Genomic DNA, 14,264 nt, shown 5'->3' on the forward strand with positions numbered 1-14,264 from the left:
GCGTATCCAATGCCACGGGTTGACGAATTGCTTGATCGGTTAGGCTCGGCTCGATTTTATTCGACACTGGACTTAACAAAGGGCTATTGGCAGATCCCCTTGTCTCCATTGTCCAAAGAAAAAACAGCTTTCACCACGCCGTTCAGATTACACCAATTTGTCACGCTTCCTTTCGGCTTGTTCGGGGCGCCCGCAACCTTCCAGCGACTCATGGATAGGATTTTGCGTCCCCATGCTGCATATGCTGCTGCGTACCTAGATGACATAGTGATTTATAGTCACGACTGGCAGCGGCATATGCAGCATGTGAGGGCGGTCCTGAGGTCGCTGAGGAGAGCGGGGCTCACGGCCAATCCGAAGAAGTGTGCGATTGGGCGGGTGGAAGTAAGGTATCTGGGCTTCCACTTGGGTCATGGGCAGGAGGGGGGAGAGCGGCCGGTGCTGTACATTAGCCGTAAGCTCTCCAAGAGAGAAGCTAAGTACAGCACCATAGAAAAGGAGTGTTTGGCCATCAGATGGGCCGTTCTCACCCTCCGCTATTACCTCCTGGGGCGGGAGTTCACTCTCTGTTCGGACCACGCTCCTCTCCAATGGCTCCACCGCATGAAGGATACCAACGCGCGGATCACCCGTTGGTATCTGGCTCTTCAGCCGTTTAAGTTCAAGGTGGTCCACAGGCCGGGTGCTCAGATGGCTGTGGCCGATTTCCTCTCCAGAAATGGGGGGGGGGGGGGGCTGCAGGCCGGACGGCTCCCCGGCCTGAGTCGGGCGGTGGGGGTATGTGGCAAGGGGGGCGTGGTTCAGCGAGGTCTGCAGCGGGAGAGAGGGCCACGGGACGAGCGGTAAGTGAGTGGGTTGGACGCAGATTAATAACACCTGTCTCTTGTTCTAGTAATGAGCGCGGAGACGGGATAAAACACCAGCGGAACCGGAGACCGAGGAGAGAGAGAGTCGGACTGTTGGTGCGAGACACTGAGTTTACCGGAAGCCGGAAGTGCGTGACCCGGAAGTGATACAGAGACTGAGCGATATATGAGAAAACAGACACACGAAGAAGTGTGCACGTTTGTGTTTGAGTTGAGAATAAAGAGCATCAACAGTCCTGCCGACCCCCGTGTCCTCTTCCTTCCTTACCTGATCGAACTTGTTACAGTCTTCATTATTAATTTGCATTAGAAACGAACTGCTTAGCATTCACTATGCAAAAAGTCTTAAACAGCTGTATGGCACAATATAACTGGATATTGTTTGGGCTGTGTCTACACCGAAAAATAACTTTACCCATTTCCTAATTCTCTTTGCTGTATTGTCACTAAATAATATGTTTGCTGAAGCCTTTCAGGCAGAAAATATAATCTATCACTCTTTGGTGTTCAAAGTGTGTCATGAACTTCACTCGAAACATGTTCCCTAAGCCTTTCAGGTCATTGTCCCGTCATATTCTCAGAACAGTAGGCAACCCTCGAAACATGAGTTTGTAGCTATTTGTGCTCTTTTTGGTAGCGAAGAGGTGGACACTTTAACCTAATAGACCTTAATGCTTATGGCTCTCAGAGGCTATAATTGCACCCCATATCTGTCTGCCCTGACCTCTTTCACCACTGCTGTGCTTTGACAAGAGTGGCTCTTTCAGCTAAGCAAGCGGACTTATTGCTACCAGAATGGAGACGTGATAATGCCTTTTGCAGTGTTTTAACATTTTCCTTTATTTTTTTCAAATGTTCTATTTTATATGATTGATGTCTTGGAGAGGATTTTTAAAGTTAAAAAGGTGATTAAACATGTCTTTAACAAATTTCTTTTCAAACTTGAATTTAACAAATTGTGACAGTTTAACTTTTTAATTTGTTTTCTTGAGTCCAATGTCATTTTCTATTTGTCATTTTTTAATCTAAAGAAAACAGACTGGTATTTTCTTTTATAACCATGGCAACATGAAAGCATAACATTTATAAGAAAGAAACTGTAATTTCAACATGTGCATAGTTATAATAAACAGACACATAATCATCGTTATTATTCATCAGTTTAGGCGATTTAAAGGGGCAGCCACAAAGCCATGACCTCTGACATGCCTTACACCTCTGAGCTTTCATCCTGACGGCTTCATTTGTCACGCTGCACTACCACTAAAACAGCGTCACGCCGGCTATGGTGAGATTAGAAAATTACACAAATGGAAGGGTGGAAAGGTATAATTGAAAATGGCAAATGGTTGAATGGGGAAGACATTTAAAATGAGTGCTCTGTGCTGTTAGGCTGGCAGGATGTTTGGAAGCCTTGGAGGGGCATGCTAAAGAATCATTACACTTTGTGACAGGGCTCCAGGACAGCGCCCGTCGGAGAAAGCTGGCACGTCGCGCCCAGACAAACAAGGGTAGAGTTTAATCACGGAGATTACTGCGGTGCCGCTGCTGCCATGACAGGGACTAATTGAGGAAATACAAGACACCTTCTAATGAACATCTAATTAAAGCCACACAATGTTCCAAGAAGCATCTTGAGGAACGTACTAGGGAAAATAAGACATGGCATGGTGCCTTCCAGAGCGTAAGTGGTACTTAAGCCGCTTTGTCTTTGTGGCTTGTTTCCCGAAAGCATTGTTATGCTGTACTTAAATACATTTGAGGTTTGAGAAAGAGTGATGACTGTCAGCCAGCAGCACCTCCCATTTAAGTGCGCACATTATTATCATGAGCGGTAGCGATACAAAATATGAAGTTTAGCCCGATTTGTGTTTTTAGCCTTCAAGTCAAAAAAAATATCCGATGTCAGTATTCCATAATGAATTGTGTCATTTGTAAGGGCAATTACGTCTTATGTATGTATATAAAAGAATTAAATATACTGTATAATATAACCACATGTTGTTTTTGCAAAAGAGTGACCAGCATTCGATGCTTAAATCCCCTGATTACTAAGCCGGCCTCCTCTTTAACATTATCATTTGACATGCATTCAATTTAACCACTGTGACAAGTCGGATGCCTAGAATGTGACCTTAAATGGTACCATAATTTGGACCACTGCTGGTCCCATTATATTTAGATTCGCAGAAGTCTTGGAGTTGCATCAGAAAATGACCCTTAGCAACCAAGGCATGTAACAACATTATTATCTGCATTCTAACAAGCCCGAGACTTTTTGGAGTGCCTTATGACATTGCCATTCAATTCTGTCGTGTATAGGCGACATAACGAAGCCCACTCTGAGGACGTATGCCAAGGATGAGACACATTTTCGAGCTGTCACTTTGCTGGTCATTTCACCCTAATTGGGACATCACCGACCCGCTTTCCCTGAAAATATGTCATGGTTTGCCCTTGTAATTATGCTGTACCTGTCAAAGGCTGTAATATCACACCAAACAACTCAACTTTTCCTTATTTTACCAGCATAAAGCAGAATTTCTATGATATGTGACCTCGGAAATAGTGCTCATAACATAACACCATCTGAAACCATTTCTTTGTTTTATTGTTTCTTTGCAAACATTTAGTCCTTGGAACAGGAGTCTTCAAAGCCATTTAGTCTAAATCTTTCTAAACATTCCATTTTAAAGCATGAGTTGCTGCTCAAAATTGCGTAATTTTTATTCATGGCCACACAAATGGACTCAAGTTACTGAATACCACTAAATGTTGGGCTTTCCTTTTTACTTTCCTGAAATGCTGTCCAAGAAAGTTGGGGTTATTGGAATGTCTTTCATTTAGAAGTATCACCAGAGAAGGCAAAAATCAGTAATCTAATTCTATGTGACGGTAATTATACACCGTATGTCATTTTCTTGTTTGCGAATGTTCTTTATTGTGCCTATCTGATGTCTGGGAAAACATTATAGCATGGCAATCCTCTGGTTTTTGTTGTTGTATCATGTCTTGAATGCTATATAAGTTTATTCGCTCACTTGTACAGCTTTAATATGAAGAACGCCATTGAGGTTGTCTGAATTTGGAGCCAAATTGGCAAATTGCTTATCCAAACTTTAAAATATGCTAATTGTTTCGTCTACATGGTTAAACTAAATTTGTGCAATAGAAGAGATCTGGACTTATCTTTGTATAGGTTTTCCTTGGCTTTCACCCCAAACAATCTGCCACCAAGACTTAGTCAGGGACAGAGACACGGCAATTGAAACATCCCTCAGGTTAAAACACGAATGTTTTAAGTGGCAATCGTTGAAATTCAAAGCATGGCATTAATTGATGAACTCTTTAAAAAATTCAGCCCAATTTACCCACAGGAGCTTTAGCGAACGGGATTCATGTTATCAAACTGTTTGCCAATTTTACTCTTTACTTAGCTGCTAATATGTTTGACAAGTCCTTTAAATCAGTGATACTGAGAAGGCTGTTTGATTGGACTAGTTGTCACTTTAAAAAAGGATGCCTGAGGCTGGTGATTGACTCACTCTAGATGGAATGAGAGAGCTTTGTGAGGGATGCTGCTCTGGAAGTGTCCGTTGGATTAGGAGCTATTATGGGAACATCTATTATGACACCTAAATCATCAGCTGCAAGGCGCAGCCAAATGCACCATGAAACGGACCCGAGAAGACCTCGCTCCTCACACTCCATCTGTGCTGCTTGTCACATGCTTTTCAGCGAGTGGAGACGGAGCTGCTAAGAAACAGCGGGCTGGAGGGAAACAGAGGGATGTACATATGCAAGCGCTCAATCTGTATATCGCCATCCGACGTAGGGTAAATTAAAGGGTATCATTGAGCTGCTCGCCTTGGGTTATATGTGTTTGCTTCCTCTAAACACACTTGGGGTCTTTCCATCACCCTCCTGAAAAAAAGGTAGTCTATTCTTTGTTCTGTTTTGTCGCAGTTCATTTTGTTATGAAAATTGAGATGTTCTTCATTTGATTAGAACAAACTATGTCGAATAAAGTCCCATTATTGGAGCTGGCTAATTAAATTTAGTCTTTAGAATAAATCCTGGATTATGAAACAGATATACAGTACAGAGATAACTTGGATGAAAGGGCCGTGCAGGGTCTTGCCCCACTTGCTCTTACCTTGAGGTGAGTTCCTTCCATCTAATTAGAAGATAAAAGCTGCCACTTTCACAGTGCTCAGGGCATGCTCGGAGAAACTCGGAGAGTGAGTGAAGGAGACAGAGAATGAGTGGGGTTGAGTGCGCTCTCAGGTTGCCATGGACACCTGCCAGAGCGTTCAGGTTCGAGGTCTGTAAGCACTGAGGAAATTGAGATGTGAAGATCTATGGCATTTTCAAAGGAATGAATTGAAAACAGACTATATGTCCATGTGCTTCTTTAAAATCAGATAGTGAAAGTGTGTAGATGTTCATTTCATTCATTATAAAAAAATAAATCAAAATAATCAACATAAATGTCATAGTAAGTTGAATAAAAAGGCATAAACAATACATACAGCAATTGAAACAATAGAGTATGCTTTTGTATTGTAGACCCAATGTTATTTTGTTTTTGTTTTTTCATGGCACAGTTTTGATTAGTAAAAAAATCCCATGGCACACCACTATATAAAAATTGCACATTTCTCCAATTGACATATTAAAGCTAATTATATAAAAAGTAGTGTTCACATTTAATCTGAAACTTGAACTTAAGTCAGGAAGGAACACAATATGGTCATAGAATGATGTTTGTTGTTGGTGATGATAAAACAACACATTTACATATAATCGCTGTCAGACGGAAAAGTCATATTTAATTAAACACTCTTGTCGAAGTTGGGATTGTGGCTTTATATAGCCATGGTCAGACACTTGCATATGTCGAAAAAAAATGTGTTACAAGTTTTTTGACCATGAGGCAGTAAGTGCATTTTTGTTTTCATCAGTGTGCAGGATATGAAGTGTATCTATACTGGTGCTCAGTTTTCTTGTTGCTAAAATCTCATGATCAAAATCTCACGATACAAAAGATAAAGCATTATGCACAGGGTATTTAAAACAATATATTTTCTTCAACTATGGCAGACTATTCTCCACTCTTCAGATACAAAAAAAACACAAAAAAAACAATCAAACAAACAAAACACGTTAGCCATTTTGACATTTTAGTATTTCTTGAGTAAAGAGAATGTTGCACTTACTCAAACATCAGTTCTCTCGCAAGTTATTTGCATCGCAAACAATCGAAGATCTCCAAACTGTGCGTGGCACATTCTAAATGGAGGCGGGGTGGAGTTATGAGGTTTGACTGATGGATTGAGGAGCCAATGGAGTTACGAGGTTTAGTCGCAACCACTTTTAAATGTTTTTTTTGTTTTTTTACGGGTTAAACATTTGTAAACTCACATACAGACGTAAAAGATAACCAATAGCATTCATTTTTCAAAACAGAAATAAAAAAAAACTGACAGCGCAATGATATATTTTTATTTTTACTTATTTTTTGGAATGTGGAACTTAACTGCCAACCTGTCACCAGTGTGCGGCGGTGCCTACTGGTGTGGACGCTTATGTGGTCTAATGAGTTCAAGCAGCCACAAAAGACCGCCTACTCTCCATCTACTGACATAACATTAAACAGTATGAGAAGCGCGCTAGCCAGACGGGGTTAAAACCTTGTCGGCTGAAGACCTAAAATTTGGTTTGAAGATGGAAAAAAACGTAAGAAGGTCTTGGGGCTGTCAGAGCACAAATGAAAGCTGCTGTTCTCCGTGTGCTTTTCTGTCATCTTCGGTGCGTTCATATGTAAATTACGTGAGCCTATTAAATAAAACTTCATACATTTACCTGTCCATAGACCATCCCCTCGAGAAAAAAAAAATCACAACAGAAGTGGTCGAAAATGGACAAAAGAGACGGATTAAAACCCCAGTTGTAAAAAGGATGGTGTCTCCCTCGTCTACTTGTGATCCGATCAACCAAAACGCGTATTAATACCAGGTTTAAACCGGGCCTAAAACCAGTTTAACTGATAACAAAGAACCAGCAGCTGCCAAAACACATTTTACCTTCTATTGTTTTTAATGCATTTGCAATTGTTGTTTAACATATTTATAATGTGAAGCTGAAAAAGAACTATAATTGTCCAATTAATTCTAATTATTAAGAGCAACACATTCGAGCACCATTTCGTTGTTATATAAATGTAACCCATTGAAGTAAAATGGTTCTTGAATACTTTTCCATGTATCCAAAGTATTCTATTTGAAAGCATACTCAGATAACCCATTGTTCCCCTTGGTAGATTGGAGAGCTGTTAATGCAGCAGCAGGGTGGTTGTCATCATAGAGGGTCTCCATGCAAGCTAGTGGCTGTGTCTGTGGCAACCAGAGTGGTAATAGAGGAAAAATAAGTTGAGGCACCAGCCGTAATCCTGTGTTCAGAAGATCCAGATGGCTAACCTTTCAGTCAAAATATTGTTTTTGGAAAGAGGTGTGCAGACTCCTACCTCTCTCTCTCTCTCCCTCTCTCTGTCTAGAGCTCTCGCCTTCTACAACCCCCCCCTTTCTTTCTCTGTACTTCATCAGATCTATTCAGGCTCAGAGTTCATCAGAACGTTCTAGAATGGAACATGAAATCATGTGATGTTCTTAGCGTGCTTACCTTGCACGTGTGTGCGTGTGTGTGTTTAGACGAATGGATGGATATGCGTGTTAAACGCGGGCTCCCCTCAGTCTCCTGGGCAGGACACACACAGAGCGACCTTGTGTTAAGGAGAGGGCTGACTCGAACCTGCCCACGCCACTCAGTCCCGTTGATATAGGGACCACCGGTGGAATTTTCAACACAAAACGCAGTTGCTGTGAGTTAGCGGAGAAGTACGCAACATATGTTATGGCATATTTTGATTGGGATAATCAAAATATATAAATGGCCTAAAGTTTTTAAGTAGTTAGCCCAGAGAGCACAGAGCAAATCCAGCTGGAAACAGTTGGAAGTTACAAACTTTTTAAAGAATTAAATATTATTTTAAATTTGCATTGTTCTTAGTATTTGTATCAAAGACAAAAAAAAAAGCATAAAAAACATAAAAATCAACCTCATGTTTTTCTGAGGACTTTATATTTTCTGCAGAACACATTAGATATTTTGAATATTGTTGGTAATAAAACAGCTCTGGATAGAATGAATAGAAAGGAAAAAGAAAAACATTGTTCAAAATTTCATCTTCCAGAGAGTCATACAGAGTTAGAAAATCATGAGGATGCTGTCAGTGCTGAAATTATTATTCATATTTTATTATATCTTTTAAACATATAAAACATGTATTTTTTATAATTAACATTTTGAATATTGATTTTGAAATGTAATTTTTTTTTGTATAGTCATTTTTATTGCAGTTTTTTATATATATGTTGTTGCTATTTTGTTGCTCTGAAGTACTTTCGTTAACTGTCCTACTATAAAAACAAATCACATAAACATAAATCTTTCTGTAGATCCATCAAGATAATAATTCTTAATGTGCTGTCAATGACAACTAAAATTGTAAGCGCACTGAAGACGAAAAGAAAAACACGGCACGCTGCCTCAGGAAAGATGCCATTTTGGGCTTCCTGTTAGTCCACTGTCACCTTTAAGATAACTGAACACACGGTGCAAAGTATAGGCATACTTCCCACACTAAAATATACTTATAAAAAAGTTGAACAAATCCTACTCTTATTCTCTGTCTCTTTCTCCCTCACACACACACTTGGGTCCAGTCAGCGTGCCTCATGGGGGGAGCCGGGCTGGCTCCTGTGGTTGATGGTTGGGGCGTCTCTGCTGCTGTGCATTGCCACACTGGTCCTCTTTCCCTTAGAGCCGCGCAGACAACCAGACTCCTGCATGCTGCTGCTGCTGCTGTTGCTGCCACTGGAACACACAGCTTGTGTCCGGCACGGAGCGCTATAACATGGCCAGAAAAGACAGAGACATTCCAGCTTGTTAGACATTCCCATTAGTTTATTAAATATAGGGAATAACTGCCTGTGAGTCATTTAGTGGAGAGAAGAGAGACAGCAAAGAAGGAGAAAGCGAGAAAGGTGTGCTGACTCAGAAATGCGGTTTTCCAGGTTGTCGCTCTGGATGCTGAATGAAGCCTGGAATTGTAACTAAGTTAAGATAAGTGCGGAGGGCCAATAATAAATGCAATTACTAACAAATTATGCTTTTGTTACTGAGTGCTCTGTACAGTAAGGGATAATTATGTATGTTTCCCCCTTAACAGTTTCCTCCTCCCTTGTGACTGACCTCGTCTACATCCTGTTGCAGTGTTTTTACAGTAAGCAAACTCTTTAACTGCTTTTTGTCGTATTTTTGTGCCACATTCCAATGAAATCCCCATTATGCTGTTGTAACACTAGATATGTATGATGAACTCATTCCTTCTTACCAAAACCCATTCCCATTAAATGTCAGATATCCCCAGGATATTGTAAACAGGGTCAATACAAATGTGATGTCACTGAGAGAATGGAATACCGTGAACCCGAGGGAAAAGACTTTTGAAGCGGTAAATGCTCGTCTTCCCTTTACTTGCGCTATTCCAGGTTAAAATATCATTCATAATTGGATTGGTATAAATATGTCTTGAAAGTTCACATTGTGTCACTGTCAGTATAATGTGTTATCATGTGAATTTAAACAGCAAAGAAATAATGGCAATCAATGACAGTAATCACGGTTTGTATTTCACATTCTCATAATGTTTTTATTAGTGCTGGGCAATTGATTAATCACATCAAAAATAAAAGTTTGTTTACACATAATATATATGAATAATTATTACGTATACATAAATACACACTCCTTCAAGTATGTATCTAATACATATTTGCATGCAGATAATGTATATATATATATATATATATATATATATATATATATATATATATATATATATATATATATATATATATATATATATATATATATATATATATATATATATATATATATATATATATATATATATATATATATATATAACAATTTCTCAGTAATGCAATTATATAATCATCCAATCACATGGCAGTTGCTTCAATGCATTTGGGGGTGTGGTCCTAGTCAAGATAATCTCCTGAACTCCAAACATAATGTCAGAATGGGAAAGAAAGGTGATTTAAGCAGTTTTGAGCGTGGCATGGTTGTTGGTGCCAGACGGGCCGGTCTGAGTATTTCACAATCTGCTCAGTTACTGGGATTTTCATGCACAACCATTTCTAGGGTTTACAAAGAATGGTGTGAAAAGGGAAAAACATCCAGTATGCAGCAGTCCTGTGGGAAAAAATGCCTTGTTGATGCTAGAGGTCAGAGGAGAATGGGCCGACTGGTCTGATGGTCTGATGGTCTGAAAAATGTTGCCTGGTCTGATGAGTCTCAACTTCTGTTGAGATATTCAGATGGTAGAGTCAGAATTTGGCGTAAACAGAATGAGAACATGGATCCATCATGCCTTGTTACCACTATGCAGGCTGCTGGTGGTAGTGGTGTAATGGTGTGGGGGATATTTTCTTGGCACACTTTAAGCCCCTTAGTGCCAATTGGGCATCGTTTAAATGCCACGGCCTACCTGAGCATTGTTTCTGACCATGTCCATCCCTTTAAGACCACCATGTACCATCCTCTGATGGCTACTTCCAGCAGGATAATGCACCATGTCGCTAAGCTCAAATCAAACAAATTGGTTTCTTGAAGATGACAATGAGTTCACTGTAAATGGCCTAAAATGGCCTAAAAAATCTAAAATGGCCCCCACAGTCACCAGATCTCAACCCAATAGAGCATCTGTGGGATGCTTCGTGCCCTGGATTTGCACCCCACAAATCTCCATCAACTGTAAGATGTTATCCTATCAATATGGGTCAACATTTCTAAAGAATGCTTTCAGCACCTTGTTGAATCAATGCCACGTAGAATTAAGGCAGTTCTGAAGGCGAAAGGGGGTCAAACACAGTATTAGTATGGTGTTCCTAATAATCCTTTAGGTGAGTGTACATTATACTAATACACAGTACACACACATATATTATGTGTAAGCAAACTATAATTTTGGATGGGATTGATAGGATGGGATGGGTTGGGATAGGATAGGATAGGATAGGATAGGATAGGATAGGATAGGATAGGATAGGATAGGATAGGATAGGATAGGATAGGATAGGATAGGATAGGATAGGATAGGATAGGATAGGATAGGATAGGATAGGATAGAACGGACAGACAGACAGACAGACAGACAGACAGACAGACAGACAGACAGGCAGACAGACAATCAGACAAACAGACATACAAGGCATGTCCCATTTTGTTTGATTTTCTTGATGACAGTTGCGACAGAAATTCCAGCAATGACAAAGGTCTGAGTGTCACTGATATCTCAAGCCTAAATTTACCTCTGAGCCTGGAGAGACAGGAACAGGTGGAGATCAGGCACTGCCAAATACTTGTGCCACAAATCTTATGGGTCACTTTTTCATAGGGGCGTGTGTTTAGTGAACAAGTGTCTCATTTCTGTGTACATGCATAGCACCCTTTTCAGATCCAAGAGAGTTTGCGGCGCAACACAACCCACATCGGGTTTTCTTTTCAAAGCCAGCTGGTCTGGCTTTATTAATGCAGGGCATTTCTTTTGTGTTCAGTCCTTTTATTGTTATTAATATTTTTTATTTTTTTTACCGTTTGATTAACCTGGCCCACAGCTGGAGCTGCAGGGTGTGACTTCCTGGGGAAGCACAAGATCGGCACCGGTGAGTTTTCCCTCTCCAAGCTCTTCCCTTCCTCCTTCCCCTCGTGTGATGAGCTGAACCATTTTGTCTGTGGAAAAATCGAGAACTGCACAGTGGTCGCGCATATTATGTTGTAGGGAGGTTTTTCTATTTGTCCTTCTGTGAGGGGATTTCAGTTCAAACAGTGAGAGCTGTGATGTTTGAGGGTCTAAAACATCGCAGGTTAAACAAGTTACTAATAATCTACATAACAATTTGTATTTATTTCTATAATTAATCTACAACTGAAATTATCACAGACACGAGGACTCTCTAATCCCAAGATTATTTGGTGCTTTTATGTTGTTCTAATTCCTCAACGTCGGACTAAATTATTACTTCTGTTCAAAGTAATTGAATCCAACAACTATTTGCTTGGTTTGAATTGAAGCATGGGGGAAACCTCCTAGTCTCAGAACACTGTTGATTCTTGTCACTTGTGAGCTAGCTGCCACATAAGAATCAATATCAATTTGTATCACTCTGGCCTTAGTACAAGTTTGACATTGCTAGTTTAAGTTTTAAATAGCTGGGGAATTGGTAAGCTTACATTAGCAGAAGCGATCTGAACAGTTTGACAAGTTTCCTCATGAGAATCTTTGGGAAGTGCTTAAAATTTAAGAAAACAGATAAATATTTCATAATTCTGAGACATACATACAAATTAAAATTCAACCATAAGGTATAATAAAGATGAATGTCATTATTATTTTGAAAACTGCAGTATATGTTGCAAAGACGATAAGATGTAATGGATGTATTTGTTTTAAATAATATTATTTGTTAATATATACATTTACAGTTTTAGACAACAATATAAGTAGCCTGACGTGGTCATACTCAATTCTAGTCAGAATATGAGTCTGAAAGTACTCCATTGGGCTGTGATTATGGGGCGTGTTTCAACCGAACCAGGAAAGACATCAATTGGATAGACCTACAACCAATCAGAGCAACGATTGTCAACATAGTTCAAATGCACTGTGTTGCCAAGTCCGTGTTTTTTCCCCGCCGGTTGTTTTCTATGTCCGAAGTTGAAGCGACTATATTATGTGATATAGACCCATGAGTGCGAATTTTAGCAGGCAACCTTGACAAAATAACACACATTTTACCCCCCAAACACCATTTTTCCCCCGGAGAACCCCCCGAGAAGCTATTGTTTAGGGCTAGTAGTTGGCGGGTTTTGTTGTAAAAACTTGGCAACCCTGTCTGCACGCGCGCTGAAATCAGGCTGGAATACACGATCTTTCCCGGTGTTGTAAAAAAATTTAAAATGTTATGATATACAGAGTACTTACCCAACATGATCATCATTTCTGAGAGAAATTGTGAAGATGAATGCATATACAAATAAGCTCTGTTTAGGATTTCAACAAATATAATCCTTTTATAAGTCATTTTGATGACGCGCATGATTACCTTACTGTTGATCATCTGTCCATCATCGTCTGAAGCCTGCCCTGATGATTTCATTGGTCCGAACAGTTTCTGTTCGGGGATAATTACTCCTCTATGGAGCAGGGCCAGACCGAACTGCCCGACCTAAAAATGTTGTGGGCGGAGCTAAGTTCGGCTGGCATCCAGGCTACAATATAAGCTTAGTTTTGTTTTATTTATGACAGTACATATTTACACAAGCTACAATTTTATTTTTATTTTTTTAATGCAGAAGGTTTTCCAAGACGGATAGGTTTAGGGGTTAATGTACTGTAGGGGTATAGAATATACAATTTGTACAGTATAAAATGTCTATGGAGAGTCCCCACAACGATAGTAAATCAGACTATACACACATAAAATGTATGTTTATTGTTGAAAAAGCAGTATATGTTTACACTTTATGTATGTATATGCTATATATAAGACTCAACAATATATGCTTAGTTTTGACATCAGCTTGTTCCTTTGAGAATAAAATCGGTATTCAATCTGCCTCCTCCTCTATAGTTTATTTGCATTCTGAGAACAATATTTCTGAGGCAGCATATTTTTAAGAAAGCATCACTTACAAGCTTTCTGCCATCTAATCCCTCTCTTCCTGGGTGTTCAGGGTGTGACATTCTGCACCCCCCACCAGCCCACCCCATGGAGACACAGGCAAGGCAGCTCTGACCCAGTTTACCAAAGCTCCCATGTTTGTCATTTGAAAAACTTTCTCGCTACCAAAATAAATAAATAAATAAAAATCTTTGATCTGAATTGTGGTTGGAAAAGAGCGTTGTTTTCTCGCAGCAAAGGTGGTGCACTTTGTAGAGGAGGCACCCTTTTCTTTTTGAACCCTTCTCTGTCTATTCGCCAGTGGCTATGTCAGGATTCGGTTTGTCTGCCTGTTTGAGTGTGTGTGTGTGTGTGTGTGTGTGTGTGTGTGTGTGTGTGTGTGTGTGTGTGTGTGTGTGTGTGTGTGTGTGTGTGTGTGTGTGTGTGTGTGTGTGTGTGTGTGTGTGTGTGTGTGTGTGTGTTTCGTGCACTAGTCCTCTTCTCCCAGCTCCTGCAGGCTCCCGTGTTAAATCTATAATATCCCCAAATTAACCGGAAATTACACATAAATATGGCAATCAGCCTTGTT

The 14,264-nt window shown here is 40.0% G+C and overlaps 1 protein-coding gene across 2 annotated transcripts in view; it reads left to right on the plus strand.

Annotated features, from left to right (window-relative positions):
• The first annotated feature begins 9,195 nt into the window (after positions 1-9,195).
• mef2cb (myocyte enhancer factor 2cb) overlaps positions 9,196-14,264 on the plus strand; it is a 92,664-nt gene continuing 87,595 nt past the window's right edge. Inside the window, exon 1 of one of the 2 annotated variants that reach the window (XM_067438233.1) lies at positions 9,196-9,210. The gene's annotated coding sequence lies outside the window, so the exon portion shown is untranslated. Of the gene's footprint in view, positions 9,211-11,628; positions 11,678-14,264 lie in introns of those variants that run through there. The other variant, XM_067438232.1, reaches the window with a different exon arrangement.

The sequence above is a fragment of the Pseudorasbora parva genome, chromosome 3, assembly GCF_024679245.1.
Source record: "Pseudorasbora parva isolate DD20220531a chromosome 3, ASM2467924v1, whole genome shotgun sequence".
In the NCBI taxonomy this organism is placed as follows: domain Eukaryota; kingdom Metazoa; phylum Chordata; class Actinopteri; order Cypriniformes; family Gobionidae; genus Pseudorasbora; species Pseudorasbora parva.